A 17,692-nucleotide genomic window follows, 5' to 3' on the forward strand; every position below is an offset into this window, starting at 1 on the left:
GTCCAGTCAGATACCTACCATTTCAGCCTCTGATTCAGCTGGTCAGGTACTCCGTTATGAGCATGTTGGTCAGTCTCTCAATCCATGTCTCAGTCAGGGAGTTAGTAACCCATGGTGTCGGTCAGTGTGTCAGTGAGTCATTCACTCAGTCCAGTCCAGTGCAGTCCAGGGCAGTTCTGGTGTTGAACTCATCACCTTAAAACAGTCAACCTGGCTTTGTTCCAAAACTGCATTTCTTTCTTCCTTCAGAACAGTGTAATGTAATACAGTTTGACAAATCAGTGATTGAGGTTTAACATTTTCCCGTTTCTAGGCTTTTACTGAAATATTTCTGGAATTTCCCCAAGTGACAGAGTGTAATAACATGTAAAAATAATAAAGATGTATTAAAGATAGTTCAACAAACACAGAGACTCCTCTCACAGACTGATGTTGCAAAGCCCTGTGACTGAGAGGATGATTTTAAAATAGTGCAATACAATTCAAACCAAAAAAGACAAATGGAGAGATACATCCATGCATACATACATAAATTAATGTAAAAATGTATTTGATCACATCCAGATTTGTCATGGCACGCAAATAAAATAACATATGACAGAACGTAGTTACTTATGCAAACATATCTTACAAAAAAAAACGAATTTAACCCATGTAAGCTGCAATGGATTCTTTTTAGCACTGAGATATTCCAGTACCTGCATGAGAGTGACAAGGCGCTCAATTATCTCAATTATCAGTCGGAAATCAGGGATGCTGCAGCATTTGGGACTCGTGTGTGAAAATGCTAGACCACTTTGTGTTTTAATTTGGCAACTTCTGTTTTTATCACTGATGTTATTGTGTTAATTTCCTCCTTCTATTTCAACTTAATTACATGTTGCCTATTAAAGTCACAAATAAGATTAGGCAATACCCTCTAACGTGCTTATTTAGCCTGTTTTTTCCATCCCAGTAGTATAATTTGTTAGAAGACAACGCTAAAGCACCGATGGAGTTTTGACACGGGCAGTGGAGCTGTCCTTCGGTGTTTTGATTCCTCTCTCAGGTTTCAGACAGGATTATGGCTGCCCGGTTTCTCAGGCTGCTATCAGCCGATCTCTCAGGAAGACTTGCTGCTTCCAGGATAATTTCATTAGAAGTGCCACGAAAAAGGGATAATATTTTCCTTTTTGTGTTTTCGGGATGGAGTGGATGTTGTGCTTGGCCCGGGCTGCCAGGGGTGCGTGGCAGGGGGCGTTTGAACCAGGAGGAGTCTCCGAGTCGGCTGGGACACAACAGCACTGTCTCACTGGGCTCACACCTGCAAGCCACGTGGCCCTCCTGCCACTGTCAGGGTCAGGGTCTCATTATGAGAGCTGGCCTAACAGATAGATAGATCAGATTTATAGATGCAGGCTTTATAGATGCCTGAGACAGACATGACCTCCACCCCACATAATGACAGCTCCATTCCCAAAGCTGGCTATACAGGAATATAAAGGCAGGCGTTGCTACCTTGAGAAAATACGGTGCACAAATTGCCCTGGCTCCCAGTGAATGGAAATATCTTTTGAACCTGTTAGATGTTTGTTTTTCATGTGTTTTGGCTGGGTTTGAGGTTGAACTATTGACCTGTATCCAGTATGCAGTCAGAATCACATACATTCCAGTTCTACCAGCCTGAGCTGGTATCAAAACAAAGGGGAAGAGAGAATGAAAGAGAGAAGGAGAACTGGCCCCGGAATTGTTTGGAGAACCAATCTGACTGTCAAGTGTAAATACTCCTAATTGAATTTGTAATAAAAATGTTCTGAAACGTTTTTCATTTTCTTTTACGAGGACCACCTTAACAACCCCTCTCCACACTGGGCTTTAATGAAGCCATGCTGCTGTTGGCCGGGGCTGAGCAGAAACCCCTCTTATGAAAACAGAGGTTTTAAAGACCTGCTGGTGTTCTCAGCGCCCAATGCCGTAGCTCTGAAGCTCCGCAGATCCGTAATTTATTTTTCAATTAGCGTGTTCAGCCTGTGAAGCAGCTCTTAAACACTCTGCGCAGATCTGTGGGGACACGGCCAGATCTCTGGTTCATCAAAGGGTCATCACTCACTCCTTCCCTCCTTCCCTCTCTCTCTCTTTCTCATTCCTTCGTTCAGTCTTCAACGGCAACTCAACACAAGCTCCCCCCAGTGAATTGTCAGTTGACAGGCACACACTGCCATCTAGTGGGCCACTGTAGCTAAGACCTACAGGCCAACCAAAAGGGCCTGCTCTGAACTGGGCTTGTCTCAAACACAGGAGCCTGCTATAGGATTATTTATTAATGGACTGCGTGTGTTTAAGTACAGGTTAAGTCCTGTGAACTTATTCCAAGTTTGAACTGTGTAATTATTCTCTGTCTGGGCATGGAAAATCGCAGTCGGTGATTCTGCATCTATAGTTTATAGCTGGCAGAGCGTCTGAGTCAGGAGAGGCGGTGTCTCCGTGGCTGCTGGGTCGTGGGAGCGGCTATATTCTGAGAGCAGTTGGGTAGACTGGCTTCATCCCTGAGGTGTGCCCATACAGGGCCAGCTTAAGTGCACAGCCTTTGTCTTGGCATAGAGATACTGTGTATGCAAAAGCAGCACTAACACTACATCAAATAGGCAAAATCACAGCACCTTTTGATCAGTGCAGGAGCTGTTGTTCACACTACAGGTACTGGGCAACCCTGCCTCTTGTACTTTGAATGTAGCTATGACCACCAGTATATATTCTGATTATATAATCTCAGTAGTTTTGGTACCGTTGTGTTATACTGTCTTTGCTGCTTTATAAACTGCTGTGATAGTGGAGTTTTCCCATGCAGGAAAGCACACTTGTAAATGTCCATAGCAGTCTTTTGTTCTGTTGCAGGCGAGCAGGGATAAACTGTAGAGCGACTACTGTAAAGCGTCGTCATCGAGGTGGTGCGGCACACGGGGACACAGGTGACAGGATAATCCAGAAGTGACCTTTCACAAGTCCAGACTCTGAGAAAGAACGGCGGGTGAGATTCCTGCGGAAATTCCTTCAGATTCCAACAGAGATTCTGAAAGCTATTTGAAAGATTATCAGGGGAAAAATAATCTGTTCCACTGTGTTATAATCCTCATGGGAAACACAAACAGATTTAATTTGTGACATGCCAATTCCTTTTCTAATACCCTTGTAAATACTGCTGCTACGTCTTCTACTATTGCAAATAACAACAACAACAACAACAACAATAATAATAATAATATTGGATTCTAAACAATTCTCTAAATATTGCAATTTGCAGGATTAATAAAAGGGCAATAACAATGTAAATGGCTGACACAGGTTTCCGAAAACTGCACAATACAAGCAGCCCTTTAGAGATCATGGGTTTATTATTCTTTACCCTAAAAGAACAGAATAAATGTGAATAAATGTGCCATCCTGTCATTGATTTCTGGTTCGGCATAAATCCGCTTTCACAGTGGTTATAACAATAATGCCAAATTAAAAAGAACCCATTAGAAACGGCAGATTAATGAAGAAACAGATCCAGGGATACTGCAGCTGGGAACCAAAAAGAAATGCTGAGATCTGCGCCGCTAATCTCTAGTCACCATGACATCATCTGTACCAAGACAAAGCAGCTCAGTGGCGCAGCCCTGCCTTGTTAAGGACAACGGCCTTAAAAATGTAAACGCACAAATGTTAACTCTGAAAAAGGTTGTTTTTTGGTTTATTTTGCACATGCTGCTTTCTTCAGTCTGGCGCCTTGTGTGTGCGTCCATGTGTCTGTCTCTCTGTGGTCTGTCCTCTGTTGAGACAGATTGAAACTGGTCCCTGCAGGCTTAGCAAGAGATAGAGGAGTCACGATACATCTCTCCCCACTGATTGTCAGCTGCGATCAAAATCTCTCCATTTATTTGTTGGGTTTGCTTTTGTTTGTCTCGTGTCGTCGGTGCAGGAGGACTATGCGGGGGTGGGGGGGGGGTTAGATTCAGAGCTGTATTCTGGAATCTGCGCCCTCTTTTCCTCAGAGGCACTTAGCACACGCAGCAGGCTCCAGGGCAATGGGCCTTCCCAATTTCAGTATGGATTATTAATGCCCTGCGAGAGTGGAAAGCAGTGTAAGTCATTTGTCAGTGTTTATCAAGCCCCTATCACTGGATTCACATCCTTCCCTACGTTTCCACACGTGTTTACCAAGCCTACGAGGCTCAGCAACCCCATTATGGTGGTGGTGAAAGACCACTTCGCCTGCCAATTTGACTCCCATCTCGCCGTTAAATAGCCGTAATCAAGAATAATGGGGCCAGTGGAGTGCTGAGTTTGGTCATTCATAAACCCCACACAGGGTTCTACTGCCATGTTGTGCCACACAGTTGTGCCACCGAACCATTTGCAGAATGCAAAGATAATGGCGTTGTGGGGATTGGTGTTTTTTTTTTGTCAGACATGTTCCTTCGTGTCTGACAGATCATGGGTGTGACTCTCCAGTGCGCCACAAAGGAGCGCAGATGGTGTAATATATAGGGCACTGGGTCTCAGTGTGCTGATATCAACACAGATGTTTCATTTTATTTCGTATCATAATGGCTTGTTATTATGGCTCCGGCCCTGAGAGTTTACCACCTGCGGCATATTGCTTCTCTTTTATCTGGAGACAGAGGCAGGGTCGAAAGTTCATTTTTTGGCACCGCCTGCTTTTGAAGTCCTGAGGTTGGGTGTGTTGTGCGCTAAAAGCCTTTGAAACAAATACAAGTAGAGCAGCCTCATTGTGAATGGTTTCAGGGGGATGTTAAGACTTGGTTAAGATGTTTAATTTGGCTGGTTCAGTTTGAACACACAAAAGTTGTGAATCTGACATAGTTAATCACCACATTAGCATTTAGGGCTAAAGTTTAAATATTAATGTATTTGAGTACAGTCTGTCTAGAAATAGCACAAAACATCCCTTCTGGGCTTGGAGAGTAGCACACAGGAAGACAGACACAGAGAGACGCTCACACACCCCTCACCAGCATGACAGCTGTCCTAGTAAATGAAGGACATACTGCGCTGCCACCAATGTACTTATTTGTGTCTCTAGCGTATTCAAAAGTACACCGTTATGTGTTAAAGGGCTGAAAGATAGTCATTATAAAAATATTTGTCATTCGTGAAAAAGGGCAAATCCAGATCTCCTGTATATGATTTATTGTTTTAAAATAATATACTGGATTGGCAGCAATTAAGAGAGTGCAGGCAACCCTCGGCCTAAATAAATACCACAATCATTTTAATAGTTGGTCAGAGGGATACTGTGCCTTTCCCCCACAGCACAGAATCTAAACATGTGAGAATTTGGTTTCTGCAATTTCTTCCTGATTATCAATTCCAGTGCATCACCGAGGTGGTCTGTGGGATTGAGGTCAAGACTGGGCGTGTCTAAAAATGTTTTGAACACCATTCCCGCTTTGAAATTGTGTATCTACACATCTTTGAGATGTTGGTAGATGTTCGGGACATCGCCATAACAATTCCTTCAACTCTGCAGGCAGGAGGCAGTGGAGATTTAAACACAGCTCGGGGGTGGGTGAAGGGGAGGCAAGGAGAAAAGCAGAGGAAGAGGGGAGCGGGAGATCTGGAAAGCTTTTCGCTATTATGTCAGGGCAGGACCTCCAGCGATTCCGACCTGTACCTCCTCCGGGGGTGTGCGCATGAGTGGGCACGTTAACCAGCCACTCAGCTGGAAGGGTTTAACTGGGTTGGCAGGGCAGCAGTGGCCGTGTTTACATTGCTGTTTTAATTGCATTGCTGAAAGACACGGGCTCATCCGTGTTTGTTTACAGGGGAGCCCAGCTCAGGGGCCCAGCGGGGCTGTCCAGCGATGTGGGGGTGAGGGGGGCGGACTGACATGCACACAATCAGGGCAGACAGAGGGACACTCTGGGGCTGCTGTACTCTCCCTGCCCACTTCAGCACCAGTCTGACTCAAGCCACACTTGGCAAGATAAAGAAGTGGAGCAAGGAAGTGGTAATATATAGGCCATATAGTATATATAGAACAGTGCTCAACAAAATATTGAAACTAATAAGATGCTGTGCTTAGAAAAACGAACTGCACTATTGCTTTAGTACAATCTGCAAATAGCAACACAATAAAGTGAATAAATAACTTATTATATAGTATTATTATTATTATTATTATTATTATTATTATTATTATTATTTTTATTATTATTATTATTATTATTATTATTATTATTATTATTATTATGGCAAGATCTTGTAAAAATACAAATTAATACTTTACTGATTCCTGTATAAATTAGAACATTAACATTAATAATAGTAGTAGTAGTACTATTGGCTACTACAAAAAAAACAATAGCAGTATAATAATAATAATAATAATAATAATAATAATAATAATAATAATAATAATAATCAAATATTATTTGTTTATCTCACACACTTGATATGCGGTTTGCAGAGAGAGCCATACGCAAAGATATGCTGTCCTCATTAGCCTATTAATTACATTATCTTGCAATACACTACTGCCTAATAAGAATTATTAGATCTCAAGAAATACAATTTTGAAATCAAATAAGATAGCTTATAATAATGATAATAATAATAATTACTGTTATGATTATTATAAATATTTTTGTTGTACACACACATTATTTCGTGTGTCATATCAAACGAGGATATATTTTTATTATTTATTATTTTTATCATGTATTACTTATTTTTAAGATTTAGACATTATATGTATTAACCAATTTATTTAATCTGATAATCTACTTACAAAATATTACAATTGATTTGTAAACAGTGCAGTATTATTATTATTATTATTATTATTATTATTATTATTATTATTATTATTATGTAACAGTGGTAATATAAATCGTAGTAGTTATTTTAGTAAAATGTATTGAGTGATGGATCTGGACCTGTCCTTACAGTTCGCCCATCATTTCCAACAGTAAATTATTCAAACTGTAGTAGGTGTTAGGAGCTCCAGCAATTTGGTTTCACTTGATACATGTTCGTTTTCCATATATATTTAATGAGGGTTATACAGTGCAAACAGGTTATATGAGCTTAAGAGGTCAGATCACAAATCGTGTTACATTTGTTTAAAGTATCTCATAATATTTAATTATCTTAAATGTGTCTCCGTCCAGTAAAAGATGCATTTTAGAAGAGCATTTATTTGTTAATACAGTGCTGCGTCTCTCTTAACATTAATGTCTCTTTTCAGTCTGCTTTTCATTTCATTCTTATTTTAAGATTAAAGGTGTAAGGAAGGTATTTCTAAACGTGATCTAAAACATCTTTACACTGAAAAGTAATTTGGTCTAAAGTATCTGAAAACGAGAATCAAAATATATGCATTGTAGGCCTTGAACAAATATGAGATAATCGAATTAATTAACTTTTCAGTGTTGAGTTTTAATTGTTTTATGTATTAATTATCTGCAATTGTTGTAGATTAATTTTGTTTTTATTTTGTTATTCTGTTAAATGTATTTTGTTGTTTTATGATACTATTATTATTTATTGAAAACGAATATATACACAAAGAATATATATATATATAGATATATAGATATAGATATAGATTAATTTATTTAAAATATATAGGCCTACTTTTAAGCATATATTTTATATCTGTATTAGTAGTAGTAGTAGTAGTAGTAGTAGTAGTAGTAGTAGTAGTAGTAGTACACTCTTAGAACTAATGTGTTAAATTTAACACACTGTGTGTGTTAAAATTCACCAAACCACAAAACAATAGTCTGTGTGGGCAAAACACATTATTGTGTAAAAAAATCACATTATTGTGTTGTACTTTGATAAATGGTCTCACAAAGTTGTGTTGTCCTTGAACAAACACAGAGCATGCTAAATGTAACACATTAGTTCTAAGAGTGTAGTAGTAGTATATATTAATATTCACATGTTTGCATTACGTTTATAAGGTCTGGAAGCTGCATAGATTTGGATAATTATTAAAATTAAACAGTCGGAAGCACTTTGAGTGTGTCAGGATAGGTGATGCCGTCATTATTAAGTTAGATATCCATCTCCAGTAAGGTATGAGAGGGTGTAGATGAACATGTTTTCCAGTCTCACGGACTACAGACCTGTAACCTGACGCGTCGTACTGTGATCTCTCCATCGGAGTGAATTCGGTTCTGTTTTTATATGGATATATAGACACTGTGTGAATAATCCCAAAACATAGATAAAGCAATTGGGAGATGCCATATGTATCGCACGCCACACTCACAAGGGCTTTCCTTCTCTTTGAAACATGCAGAATCAAAGGAGCATCGCTTAGCATTTTGGTTTTCAAACTTCAAACAGTCATATAACCTGATATATTATGTATAGATTATTATTATTATTATTATTATTATTATTATTATTATTATTATTATTATTATTATTATTATTATTATTATTAAGGTGTTTTTTTGTTTGTTTGTTTTTTATCAGTGATGTTTGAACTGTGGATGGGAGACTACAGTGCTTGATACAATGTCAGGAAATTAGTAATTAGTATTTTATTCCCCTGTGTGGCTCAGCTCTCTTGTAAAATTGCACTTATATAACGTTTTCGTCAGATTGTTGAATTTGCATTGTTAGTACTCGTGTTGTTTATTTTAATTTCCCCTATGCCCCCTTCCCCTTAGCTTTTAACTATGACTTCACACTTTGTCTGCACATATTAGCGATTACAATCTAGGATGTGGGACTTTTATTTTGAATTTACTGTATATTTTCCTATACAATTTTGAACTTGTAATTGTATTATGTTTTGAACTGTACTGTATTATTGCACTTTTGTATTACTGTAGTCATGGATAATGGAGTCTGCTAAGAAATAAATACATAAATAAAGTTCCCTTTGATGTAATTAATAATTTTCTGTATTAATTCAGGCATTCTTGAGAAGAGGGACACAGCAGATTTTTTGTTCACTATTTCTTTTTTTATGTAAGGTAAATGATAAACAGATTTTTTTGATAGATAAGATTATGAGCTACCAATTGAGCATAAGGAACAACCCCCTTGTTCCCTGACTTTTGCATTTTTTTGTTAAGAGCTCTTTTTGTAATTGAGGTCCAATATTTTGTCAACTCCGTCAGACACTATCAAACTACATTGTATTCTGATATAAACAACCTAAGAGAAGTTTAATTGATTGAAATATTTGATTATGTTTGGAAATATGTGATCAAAGTGTGTTGTATACATTTTTGTTTACCTATACTTACATTAAATCCTCTATCACCAATTGGTGTTGAAAGCCTACTCTCTTTTTAGATTAATTACAAAGAAAATAAAACCACTTTAAAAACAAAGGAAAAGCACTGGATGTTAAAGAACAAGTATTTTGGATATCAAACCTGTTTCTGGGAAAAAATCTTAATGTATTTTCCATATTATTCATTTACAAATCAATCTGAGGGAGTTGAAATCAGAGCACATGAACAAGTTATCCAATCTTGCACATAACTTTTTCTATTAAATTTCAAATTATATTTTCAATGCTAATTACTTTAATTGATTCAGGAAAAATATGCAACTTATAATTTAGAAACATTTGATCCTTACAACTGATATAACTGAGAGGGAAATAATGTGTTAGTATAGCAGTCAACTCCGTCAGACAAAAAAATTGACAAAACACATTTTACCTCTTAACAAAGCAGAACAGGGAGCAACCATTTAGATTTTTTCAGTCTGCAAACTGGAACTACACCCTAATCAAAATAAACATATTTTGTTCATCAATAAATATCAAATCTTAATGGTTATGACTGACGGAGTTGACAGCTTATGGTTGTGACCATGTGGAAATCATTATATTTTGTTGAAATTGTCAAAAAAAAATTACTCTTACCAGACCATCTGCAGTTCTTTTGCACTCAAAGGCAACAGGAAATGTGAATGTGGTCCTAAGAACATAACTGTCTATGAATGTCCCTGATATATAACCTTTTTTTGACACAAACACTGTAACTTTTTGTTGGAGGCCTTGCTTGAGCATGAATTAGATTCTTTGTCACACATTACTATGGCCATGTTTTTAACAAGGCTAACTTTCAGTAATTATGACTTTTGGAGAGATTTAAGAAATGTTAACCCTTTTTTGAAATGCCTTGATTTGAGGTCTGTTGTGTTGTACAGGGGATTTCTTGGGAGACACAACAGTTTAATAGGGAATTTCTTAAAAATATTTCCATAATAACCTGATAAGTTGTAAGCATATATGCATGTGACTTAAAGTAAAGATTTGATCACATTTTCCAATTTCTAATTTATTTGTTACTTTAAATAACATAATATGGTATGGCTGGATGAGTTTTGTCCCAATTCTTAAGAATGCCTGTATTATTAGTAGTATTTATTTATTTATTTATGTATGTTTTTAATAAGCCAACTCAACAATTATGAAACTGATCTAGTCTGGACTGCACTGCAATTAATTGTGGTCAGTGCAGACAGATCACAGGGCAGCCGGAGGAGCAGCAGACAAGTGAGGAAGTGTGCCAGCCTGCTGTCAGACACTCTGGCATGTTTAATGAGCTTCGGCTTGTTTTTTGGTGCTGTGGTTCTTCAGTGAAACACTGTATCTTGTTACAAGTGGATATCACCTAAACGCTTAATCTGAAAGGAATGTGAACATACCAAGTTCCTTCCATTTCTGGCAATCTATATGTATGTATTGATTAATTGATTGTTTAACAGATTGAGGACTCCCGGTCTGATTATGACCTGTGAAGACCAGTTGCAGATTTCCAGAAGGGAAGAGAAGGTCATGATGCAGGAGGAGGAAGAGGGGGGTGATGGGTAAGTGTCTGTGCTGAAGCTGGGTTAGCCCTTTGAGGGGGGGGTTCCTATTCATGTCGGTTCGTTCACTGCCAGTGAGGTTCAAGAGTTCAACACAGCGGGGGGCTCCCCAATGCCTCTCCAGTCTTGCCCACCAGGATTACTAATTGGATTTAATGAGCGATTTAACAACACTGCAAGCTTAGATCAAATCAAACTGCTACTGTCCCCAACACTTAATCCCAGACCAGCGATTCTTGACACAAACACTTCCCAAGACTTCCCCCAAGAGCTCCACTAAAACCCCCTTTTCTCTCTCCCTCTTTCTTTGGTCTGGCCGTCTATCTGCCTCTTTGTTTGTGTCAATTTCAAATAACGGGCACAAATGCATAATAAATCGCCATTCTTACTGAATACCAATCCTTGACATGTTACTATACCTGCTGGTCTCAGCTCCCTTGTTTGTACTTAATTATTTCCAGGACACTGTTCTCCCTGCAGCCGGAGGACAGGGTCACACTCTACAGCACACTGAACAGGCGGTTGGCCGTCATATTGCAGGTCACATTTCAGCAATGGCCTTTCCACAGCAGGTGCAAAAGGATTAGGGTTTAATTTCATGGGCCCTGTTAATTATGTGCAATGTGAGGAATCCTTGGCCCTTCGTTAACACCGAGGTACTCAGAACACATAACAGATTTCGGTGAATGACATGCATGCAGATGATGCGAGTGAATTGGAAAGCTCATTATCGTTTTTTTATTAAAAAAAAAAAAAAAAAAAGCTGTAAATTTCCCAAATATTTCCAGGGTCATTATTGCTGCTTCAGTGTTTTTTGTTGTGGGCACAAGATTGTTAGTTGAAAAGAATGAGATCCAGTTTTAATTATTAAAGTCCCTGGTAATCATAGGTGTTTGCAGTTAGTGGTAAATATTTCATTAGCCAGCTAGAAGCCCAGGCCTTAGTGCAGCTCTCCGTGAGTGCGGGAGGCTGGGTGTGTTTGTGAGCGTGTCAGTGTGCACTGGCACCATGTGAAGAATTCTGTGTTTAGCTGTGTATGCACAGACATGATGTCACCAAACACAATGGGACAAGCCTCACTCTGTTAATACTGTTTTTGCACAAAAGGTCATATGTCATATAGAAGCTGTTATATTTTTGAAGCACCGTGACAGTACGTATAGCAATATATTTTGGCTAGCTGTGCATCACATGCATGGGTGGAATTTTATCATGAGGGCCAGTACATCTACCAACACATTAACACCATGTCACAAAGATGGGACTGGAACACAGTGGTTGTAGGAGAACAGTGTTGAAGGCATGGGCTGGCCTGCCATCAGTCACGAGGAACACATCTAGGATGAACTGAAATGGAAAATCAGGTAGAGACCGCAGAGACAGGCATAGATGGACAAGGGAGAATCGGCACATTATATTTTTCTATGTATATTTTATTATAGTCTGTGAAAGAAGGTTTTATGAAGAAATATTTTCATTTAAGATTTACATAAGCTGTTTCAATTCCCAAAGCAGCTTTATTAATGAATTAGTGGAGGAAAGGCGAGGAGGGATTTTATAAACATTCTAATACAGCAACAAGTCTTTAAACTTTTGACCCTTCTCGCTCTCTCTCTCTCACTTTATCTATATATATATATATATGGAGAGAGAGAGAGAGGGGCATATTCCTGCACATCTATATCTGTGCAGGAAGGAGGAGACGCATTCTATCCCAGCAATTAAGAGATGCTCTCCCCCTCTATCCCTCCCTCCCTCCCTGATGCCCTCACGGTTCAGCAGCAGGCCAGTGGGTCATGCCATGCATTTGATTTTCACACTGTTTTCATCCAAATGCCACATCAAGTTAATCGGGGTTAACAAGCGCAGTGCTCGCTGAGCAGAGCTCGGATCAGCTTAGACGATCCCAACGCAAATGACACAGATGGGATGGTAATCTGGCTGCTGTCCTACTAGGAGGCAGAAGAGTGGGAGAGAAGGAAGGAATGGGGGGGTAGCAGGGGAGCCGACCTCAGAGCTCCCCCTGCCACTCGGCTGTGCCAGCTGAGGTACCCCCACAGCCCTCCACCATCAACTGCCGTCGTTTCGGGGATCCTTCTGCAGTCAAAGCAGTCAAAGGCAGAGAATGTAATTCTGCATTTTCAGCCTGTTCCACACAGTGCCTTGTTTGTTCCTGGCAGTCACTGCCCTGGACTGAAACTACCAGACTATTAATGACACAAATCAAACTCCTGCACTGAGACCACACATTAACAAGATGATTTAAAAAGATGTTTTGCTCCAGTGAAAAATGTGTTCCACATTTATTTTCTCACAGCTTTGGCAGTTTCTCTTGGCCTCCCCACACCTCACTCCCTTTCCCTGTGCTAAAACCTCGCTATTTATTATTAAATCTTGACAGTGCTGCTCCGTGATCTGTGACACTCGGGTTGTGCTGTCACCAGCGTAACAGGGCTTTTACTGCTCCTCACTTGGCTTTTATGGGGCTTTTACAGTCAGTTCACTTCACGTACACTGGTGTTCAGGGCAGAAAGATTATGCAAAGACTTTCTTTTGTGTTTTTTTTAGTTTTGTTTTAGTTTTAATACCAAGTAAAATGAAAAGATCCAGTAAAGCAGTGCACATTAATAGCGAATGACAGCGCTGGGCTGTGTAGAAACCCACAGCTGCATATTCGGAGTGTCAGGAGGGCAGATCAGCCTCGCTCTGGGTGACGTGCCGGCATCGCCATGCTCTCTCATTCCCGGACTGCACATGCCACAGCAAACAGGTCTATAAACTTCTGACCCCACTGCTTGTTCTTCGAGGTCAGTGTGCGGTCACCCCTTGGCTGATCCAGCAAAACACAGAACATCCCCAACCCCCCCACCCCAACACACATCCCTGGCATCTTGCCAACTGTGCCCCCTCACTACCCCTCCAGCTCAAGTTCACCAAAAGGACACGGCAGACAAGGCCCCGCCTCTGACACGCCTACGCGTCCGCATCATACAGAGGGAGGAGCCACTCTGATCCCGCTGCGCCCCCCAGTCCAAGAATCGGGGGTGGGCACCTCCGCACCGCTTCTCCAACTCTTTTTGGGAGCTCTCTGGTCACACAGCGACACCTACTGCCCGCTTTGCATCACTACAGCCTCTCTTCTCCGCCACGAGCACCGTGATGTAACACGGGAACGACAAGGTAAAGATAAACTATTGAATAGTATGTGTATTTATACAAAAAACATTTTTTTTTTAAATGCTTAAATATAATTAAATATTTTTCTATAAGTTATGGCTGAGATTGCTTTGTTTAATTTTTATTATTCTGTTAATAGCATTTAACAGTCTACATTTATAATTATCTTGTTTCGAAATTATGGTGAATATGGTGATGTTTATGATTATTATTATTATTATTATAATAATTAATAATAATATTGGGTTCTGGTTGTATTATCTTACTCATATCTAAGAATGACTATAAATAAAACAAGCCATAAGAGATCGTATAAATATTTTGTTCCCTATATAAAGTTTGAATAAATGAAAAGTAACACAAATTATATCATATTTCTATTTATGCTGACATCTTATAAATATGATTAATATTAAATATGATTAAATATTAGCACTAGTATATACTTAATTATTAATAGTATTGTTATTATTATTGTTGGTGATATTAATAATAATAATCACCATTGTCTGTTATTGGTTTTATAATGTTCTGTACTTTTTTATGTGAGAGGTTTGATATAAATGCAGAATAAACCATAATGCAATACAGTGAAGCCAATATATATGTTTGTGGCAGTCACAATTGTTAGCATCACCTAAAAATCTTACCGAAACCCTCTTTAAAAATACAATGCACATAATCTATACATAAACCTATACATCTGACTTGCCAAAGTTGATTATACATTTTCACAAATGGTGCACACATAGGAGATTATTATTAATAATTATTATTATTATTATTATTATTATTATTTCATACTGAAGCATTTAATAAAACCAAGTGTCTCCATAATTTTGACCACAAGTGTATATTTTCTGCTTCTTTTTTCCTTTGCTTTACTTGACTGTGTCTTTCGTGCATATGGCAGTAATTGTCTGGACTGGCTTACAACAATCTCTCATTAATAATACATTATCTGCAGTAAACATACATAAATACTCCTCAACTATTAATACATACAGACGTACGGTCTTGTTGGTTTTGACAAAACATTGTATTATTTAGATGCTCGCCTTACTTGCATTTGAATTATTAAAACCATTAATGAGAATTTTACAGGAATCCAAATAACATTTCTTACATAATAATTTCAAGGTTTTTTTTTGTTTTTTTTTATTATTGTTCAATAATTAATATGGCTACCAGCAGTTTATTCTGATTAACCAGCTTTTCGTAGACTTGTTATTATGATATATTATTATTATTATACAGTAATTACAATATACGAATTGTAATAGTGTTATCAGTACTGTTTAGTTCATAGTTAGTCATACAAATACGTTTTTGAATGTCAATGCGTGCGTGTGTGTATACATAAATCATACATAAATACATATATGCGGAGTGCTACACTTTAACTTCACTTATTTATAATACACACGGCTGCTGTCTGTACTGTTTCCTTAATTTACGGTTTTAAAATGGAGATCTTGCTAATTCTCATGTGCAAAATACAGCACTGTGCTAGAAACACCTTTTACAAAATTCTCTTAATGACTTTGTTCTGGGGCGCTGCCAAAATAAGTATATGTTGTAAGAAATGCTACTTATGTCTGTACATCTGGTTTAGCGCTTCTGGAGATCCATCTGGCTGAGAGACCCAAACAGCTATTGTTGAATATATAATTCATATAAATCTAAATTGCTGAAACTATGTTGGTATCCACAACATAGCCTTTACATTCCCTAATGTATTTTATTTTGAAAAATGATTCTCAGGTTTTTTTAATTGACATTTTATTTACTTATTTAATTAATCATCTGGAATTAGTTTTAAACCAGTAAGTGCATGTTTTACGTCTATCTTATGTAGGTCTAAAAACAAAACAACTGGGCGTTCATTTTATTTGTAGCTACCCTTGTTATTTTTTATTATATTCTTTATGAAATGTAGCAGTGTAATTTAATAATGTAGGCAGACTGACATGGTCTATTTTGTAAATTATAACCATAGTTCTAGTTCATAATTCTACACTGACTGTTTTAAACTCCAATGCATTCTTGTGTTATAATTCTCATTCTGAAGTAATGTAATTTAAAGTAAAGTAAGTAAGTCGCTTTAATGTAGAAAGCGTGTGTGTTAACAGAAGGAAAGTGGTTGCCAAACTAAAAATAACAGAAGTATTTTTCTTTTGCATAATTAGAAATGCAAGATTTTGAAGACATTTAAATAATTCAAATCGTACTTTTGATACATGCTGATTTGTAACCGCTAAATTACTATCATGTATAGTGTTTCTTTGTATTTTTATGAATCTGCTTTTCTTCCACTTCCTTCAAACTATCTGGACATAATTGGGGAGAAAAACTATCTTTCGGAAAACATCCTTAGAAGGTAGAAAAACAGCAGTGAAAAAACATTAAAATGTAAGTAACGTTACACAGTGGAATGAGAAGTTAAACTGCCTATTCATAGTTTTCCTTATCAGCTAAGATTATTTTTGCCAAATGTAACAAAGTGCTCGTTTTTTCACATTGAAATGTAAATTCAGAATGGGCTGGCTTTCCATTATAGAAACTTTTCATATGAATGCAGTTTGATGAGTTTCCAGTGTCTAACCCATTATGCTATCCAAATTGTTGTAGAATTACCCAAATGAAATCACAAATCCACTGTTATATATTAATGTTTTGGGAAACGGCCAAAAATACAGAAATCTAAATGTCAAAGAAGAGGAAAAAAAACAAAACATTGTAGTTAATTTGAAAATGTATTAGATTTTTTTTTTTTTTATTTTTATTGTTGGAGTAGTCAGACCATGTATGTTTTGTGTTTAATAATACAGCATGGCTCTGTGGTCAGCAATTCAAAATCATTTTATGTGGGTAAAGAAATTAGAATTAGGCCCAATTTGTTTTCTTTTTATACCTTAAATCCAATATATTGATTCCTTTATATAAATTAATACCACCAAATATAGATTTTTACTTTTTAATACCAATGCCTTAGACATTGTGGTTGTTATTCATGATAATTGCAGGGCATCAGTTTAAGTCATTTAAAATCTTGAGAACTGCAAAACAATAGGCACAAAGGTTATTTTCCATTGAACATGTTCCTACTCGAAGAGGGAATCTATACATGTCATATAAAGAAATCATTAGCGTTTGAATTAAGAGATTTAATTTCATGAGAGTCGAGCCAAAGCAGGCCATTTTTTTCCAGAGGAGCAGACACCGTGGAGTCCAGATCCAGGGACTGACTACTAGACGCTTGGGTGAGGTGGGTCTCAGGGAGTGGCATCCATTTTTATTTTTATTTTTTTTGTTAAAATGGCAGACTAGTTGTGATGCATGCACAAAAAAAAAATAAGTTAAAGTGTGTGTAACATGGGAGTGATATTATCAAAGACACCCATTTGGGCTGTTGGTATTCAGACACTTCGCTGTCTGCTCTCTTGCCATTTTGTGGAGCAGTCCATGTCTCAGAGAGGGAAAGGAGTGAGGAAGAGGCAGAGAGGATGCTCAGTTGACAGCTAACCTTTTCACAGAGCAGACGGGTGCTTCTCCCACTGCGGAGAGTGTGCAGGGGAATTGGTAGCAGAGTAGCCCAGAGTGGCCTCCGCTCTTTTTATCTGAATCTCGTTACCATGTTAAACAGTGTTCTGTCTGGTCCGTTTACTCAGTTCTTTTCAGT

General features: G+C 38.0%; 1 long non-coding RNA gene across 1 annotated transcript in view; it reads left to right on the plus strand.

Moving 5' to 3' along the window:
- Positions 1–14,201, plus strand: part of LOC136753199 (uncharacterized) — a 35,577-nt gene extending 21,376 nt beyond the window's left edge. Inside the window, exons 2-3 of the long non-coding RNA XR_010817404.1 lie at positions 10,732–10,833; positions 13,757–14,201. This is a non-coding gene — a long non-coding RNA (uncharacterized LOC136753199). The remainder of the gene's footprint in view (positions 1–10,731; positions 10,834–13,756) is intronic.
- Positions 14,202–17,692: the final 3,491 nt, after the last annotated feature.

This window comes from Amia ocellicauda, chromosome 7, assembly GCF_036373705.1.
Source record: "Amia ocellicauda isolate fAmiCal2 chromosome 7, fAmiCal2.hap1, whole genome shotgun sequence".
Lineage (NCBI taxonomy): Eukaryota > Metazoa > Chordata > Actinopteri > Amiiformes > Amiidae > Amia > Amia ocellicauda.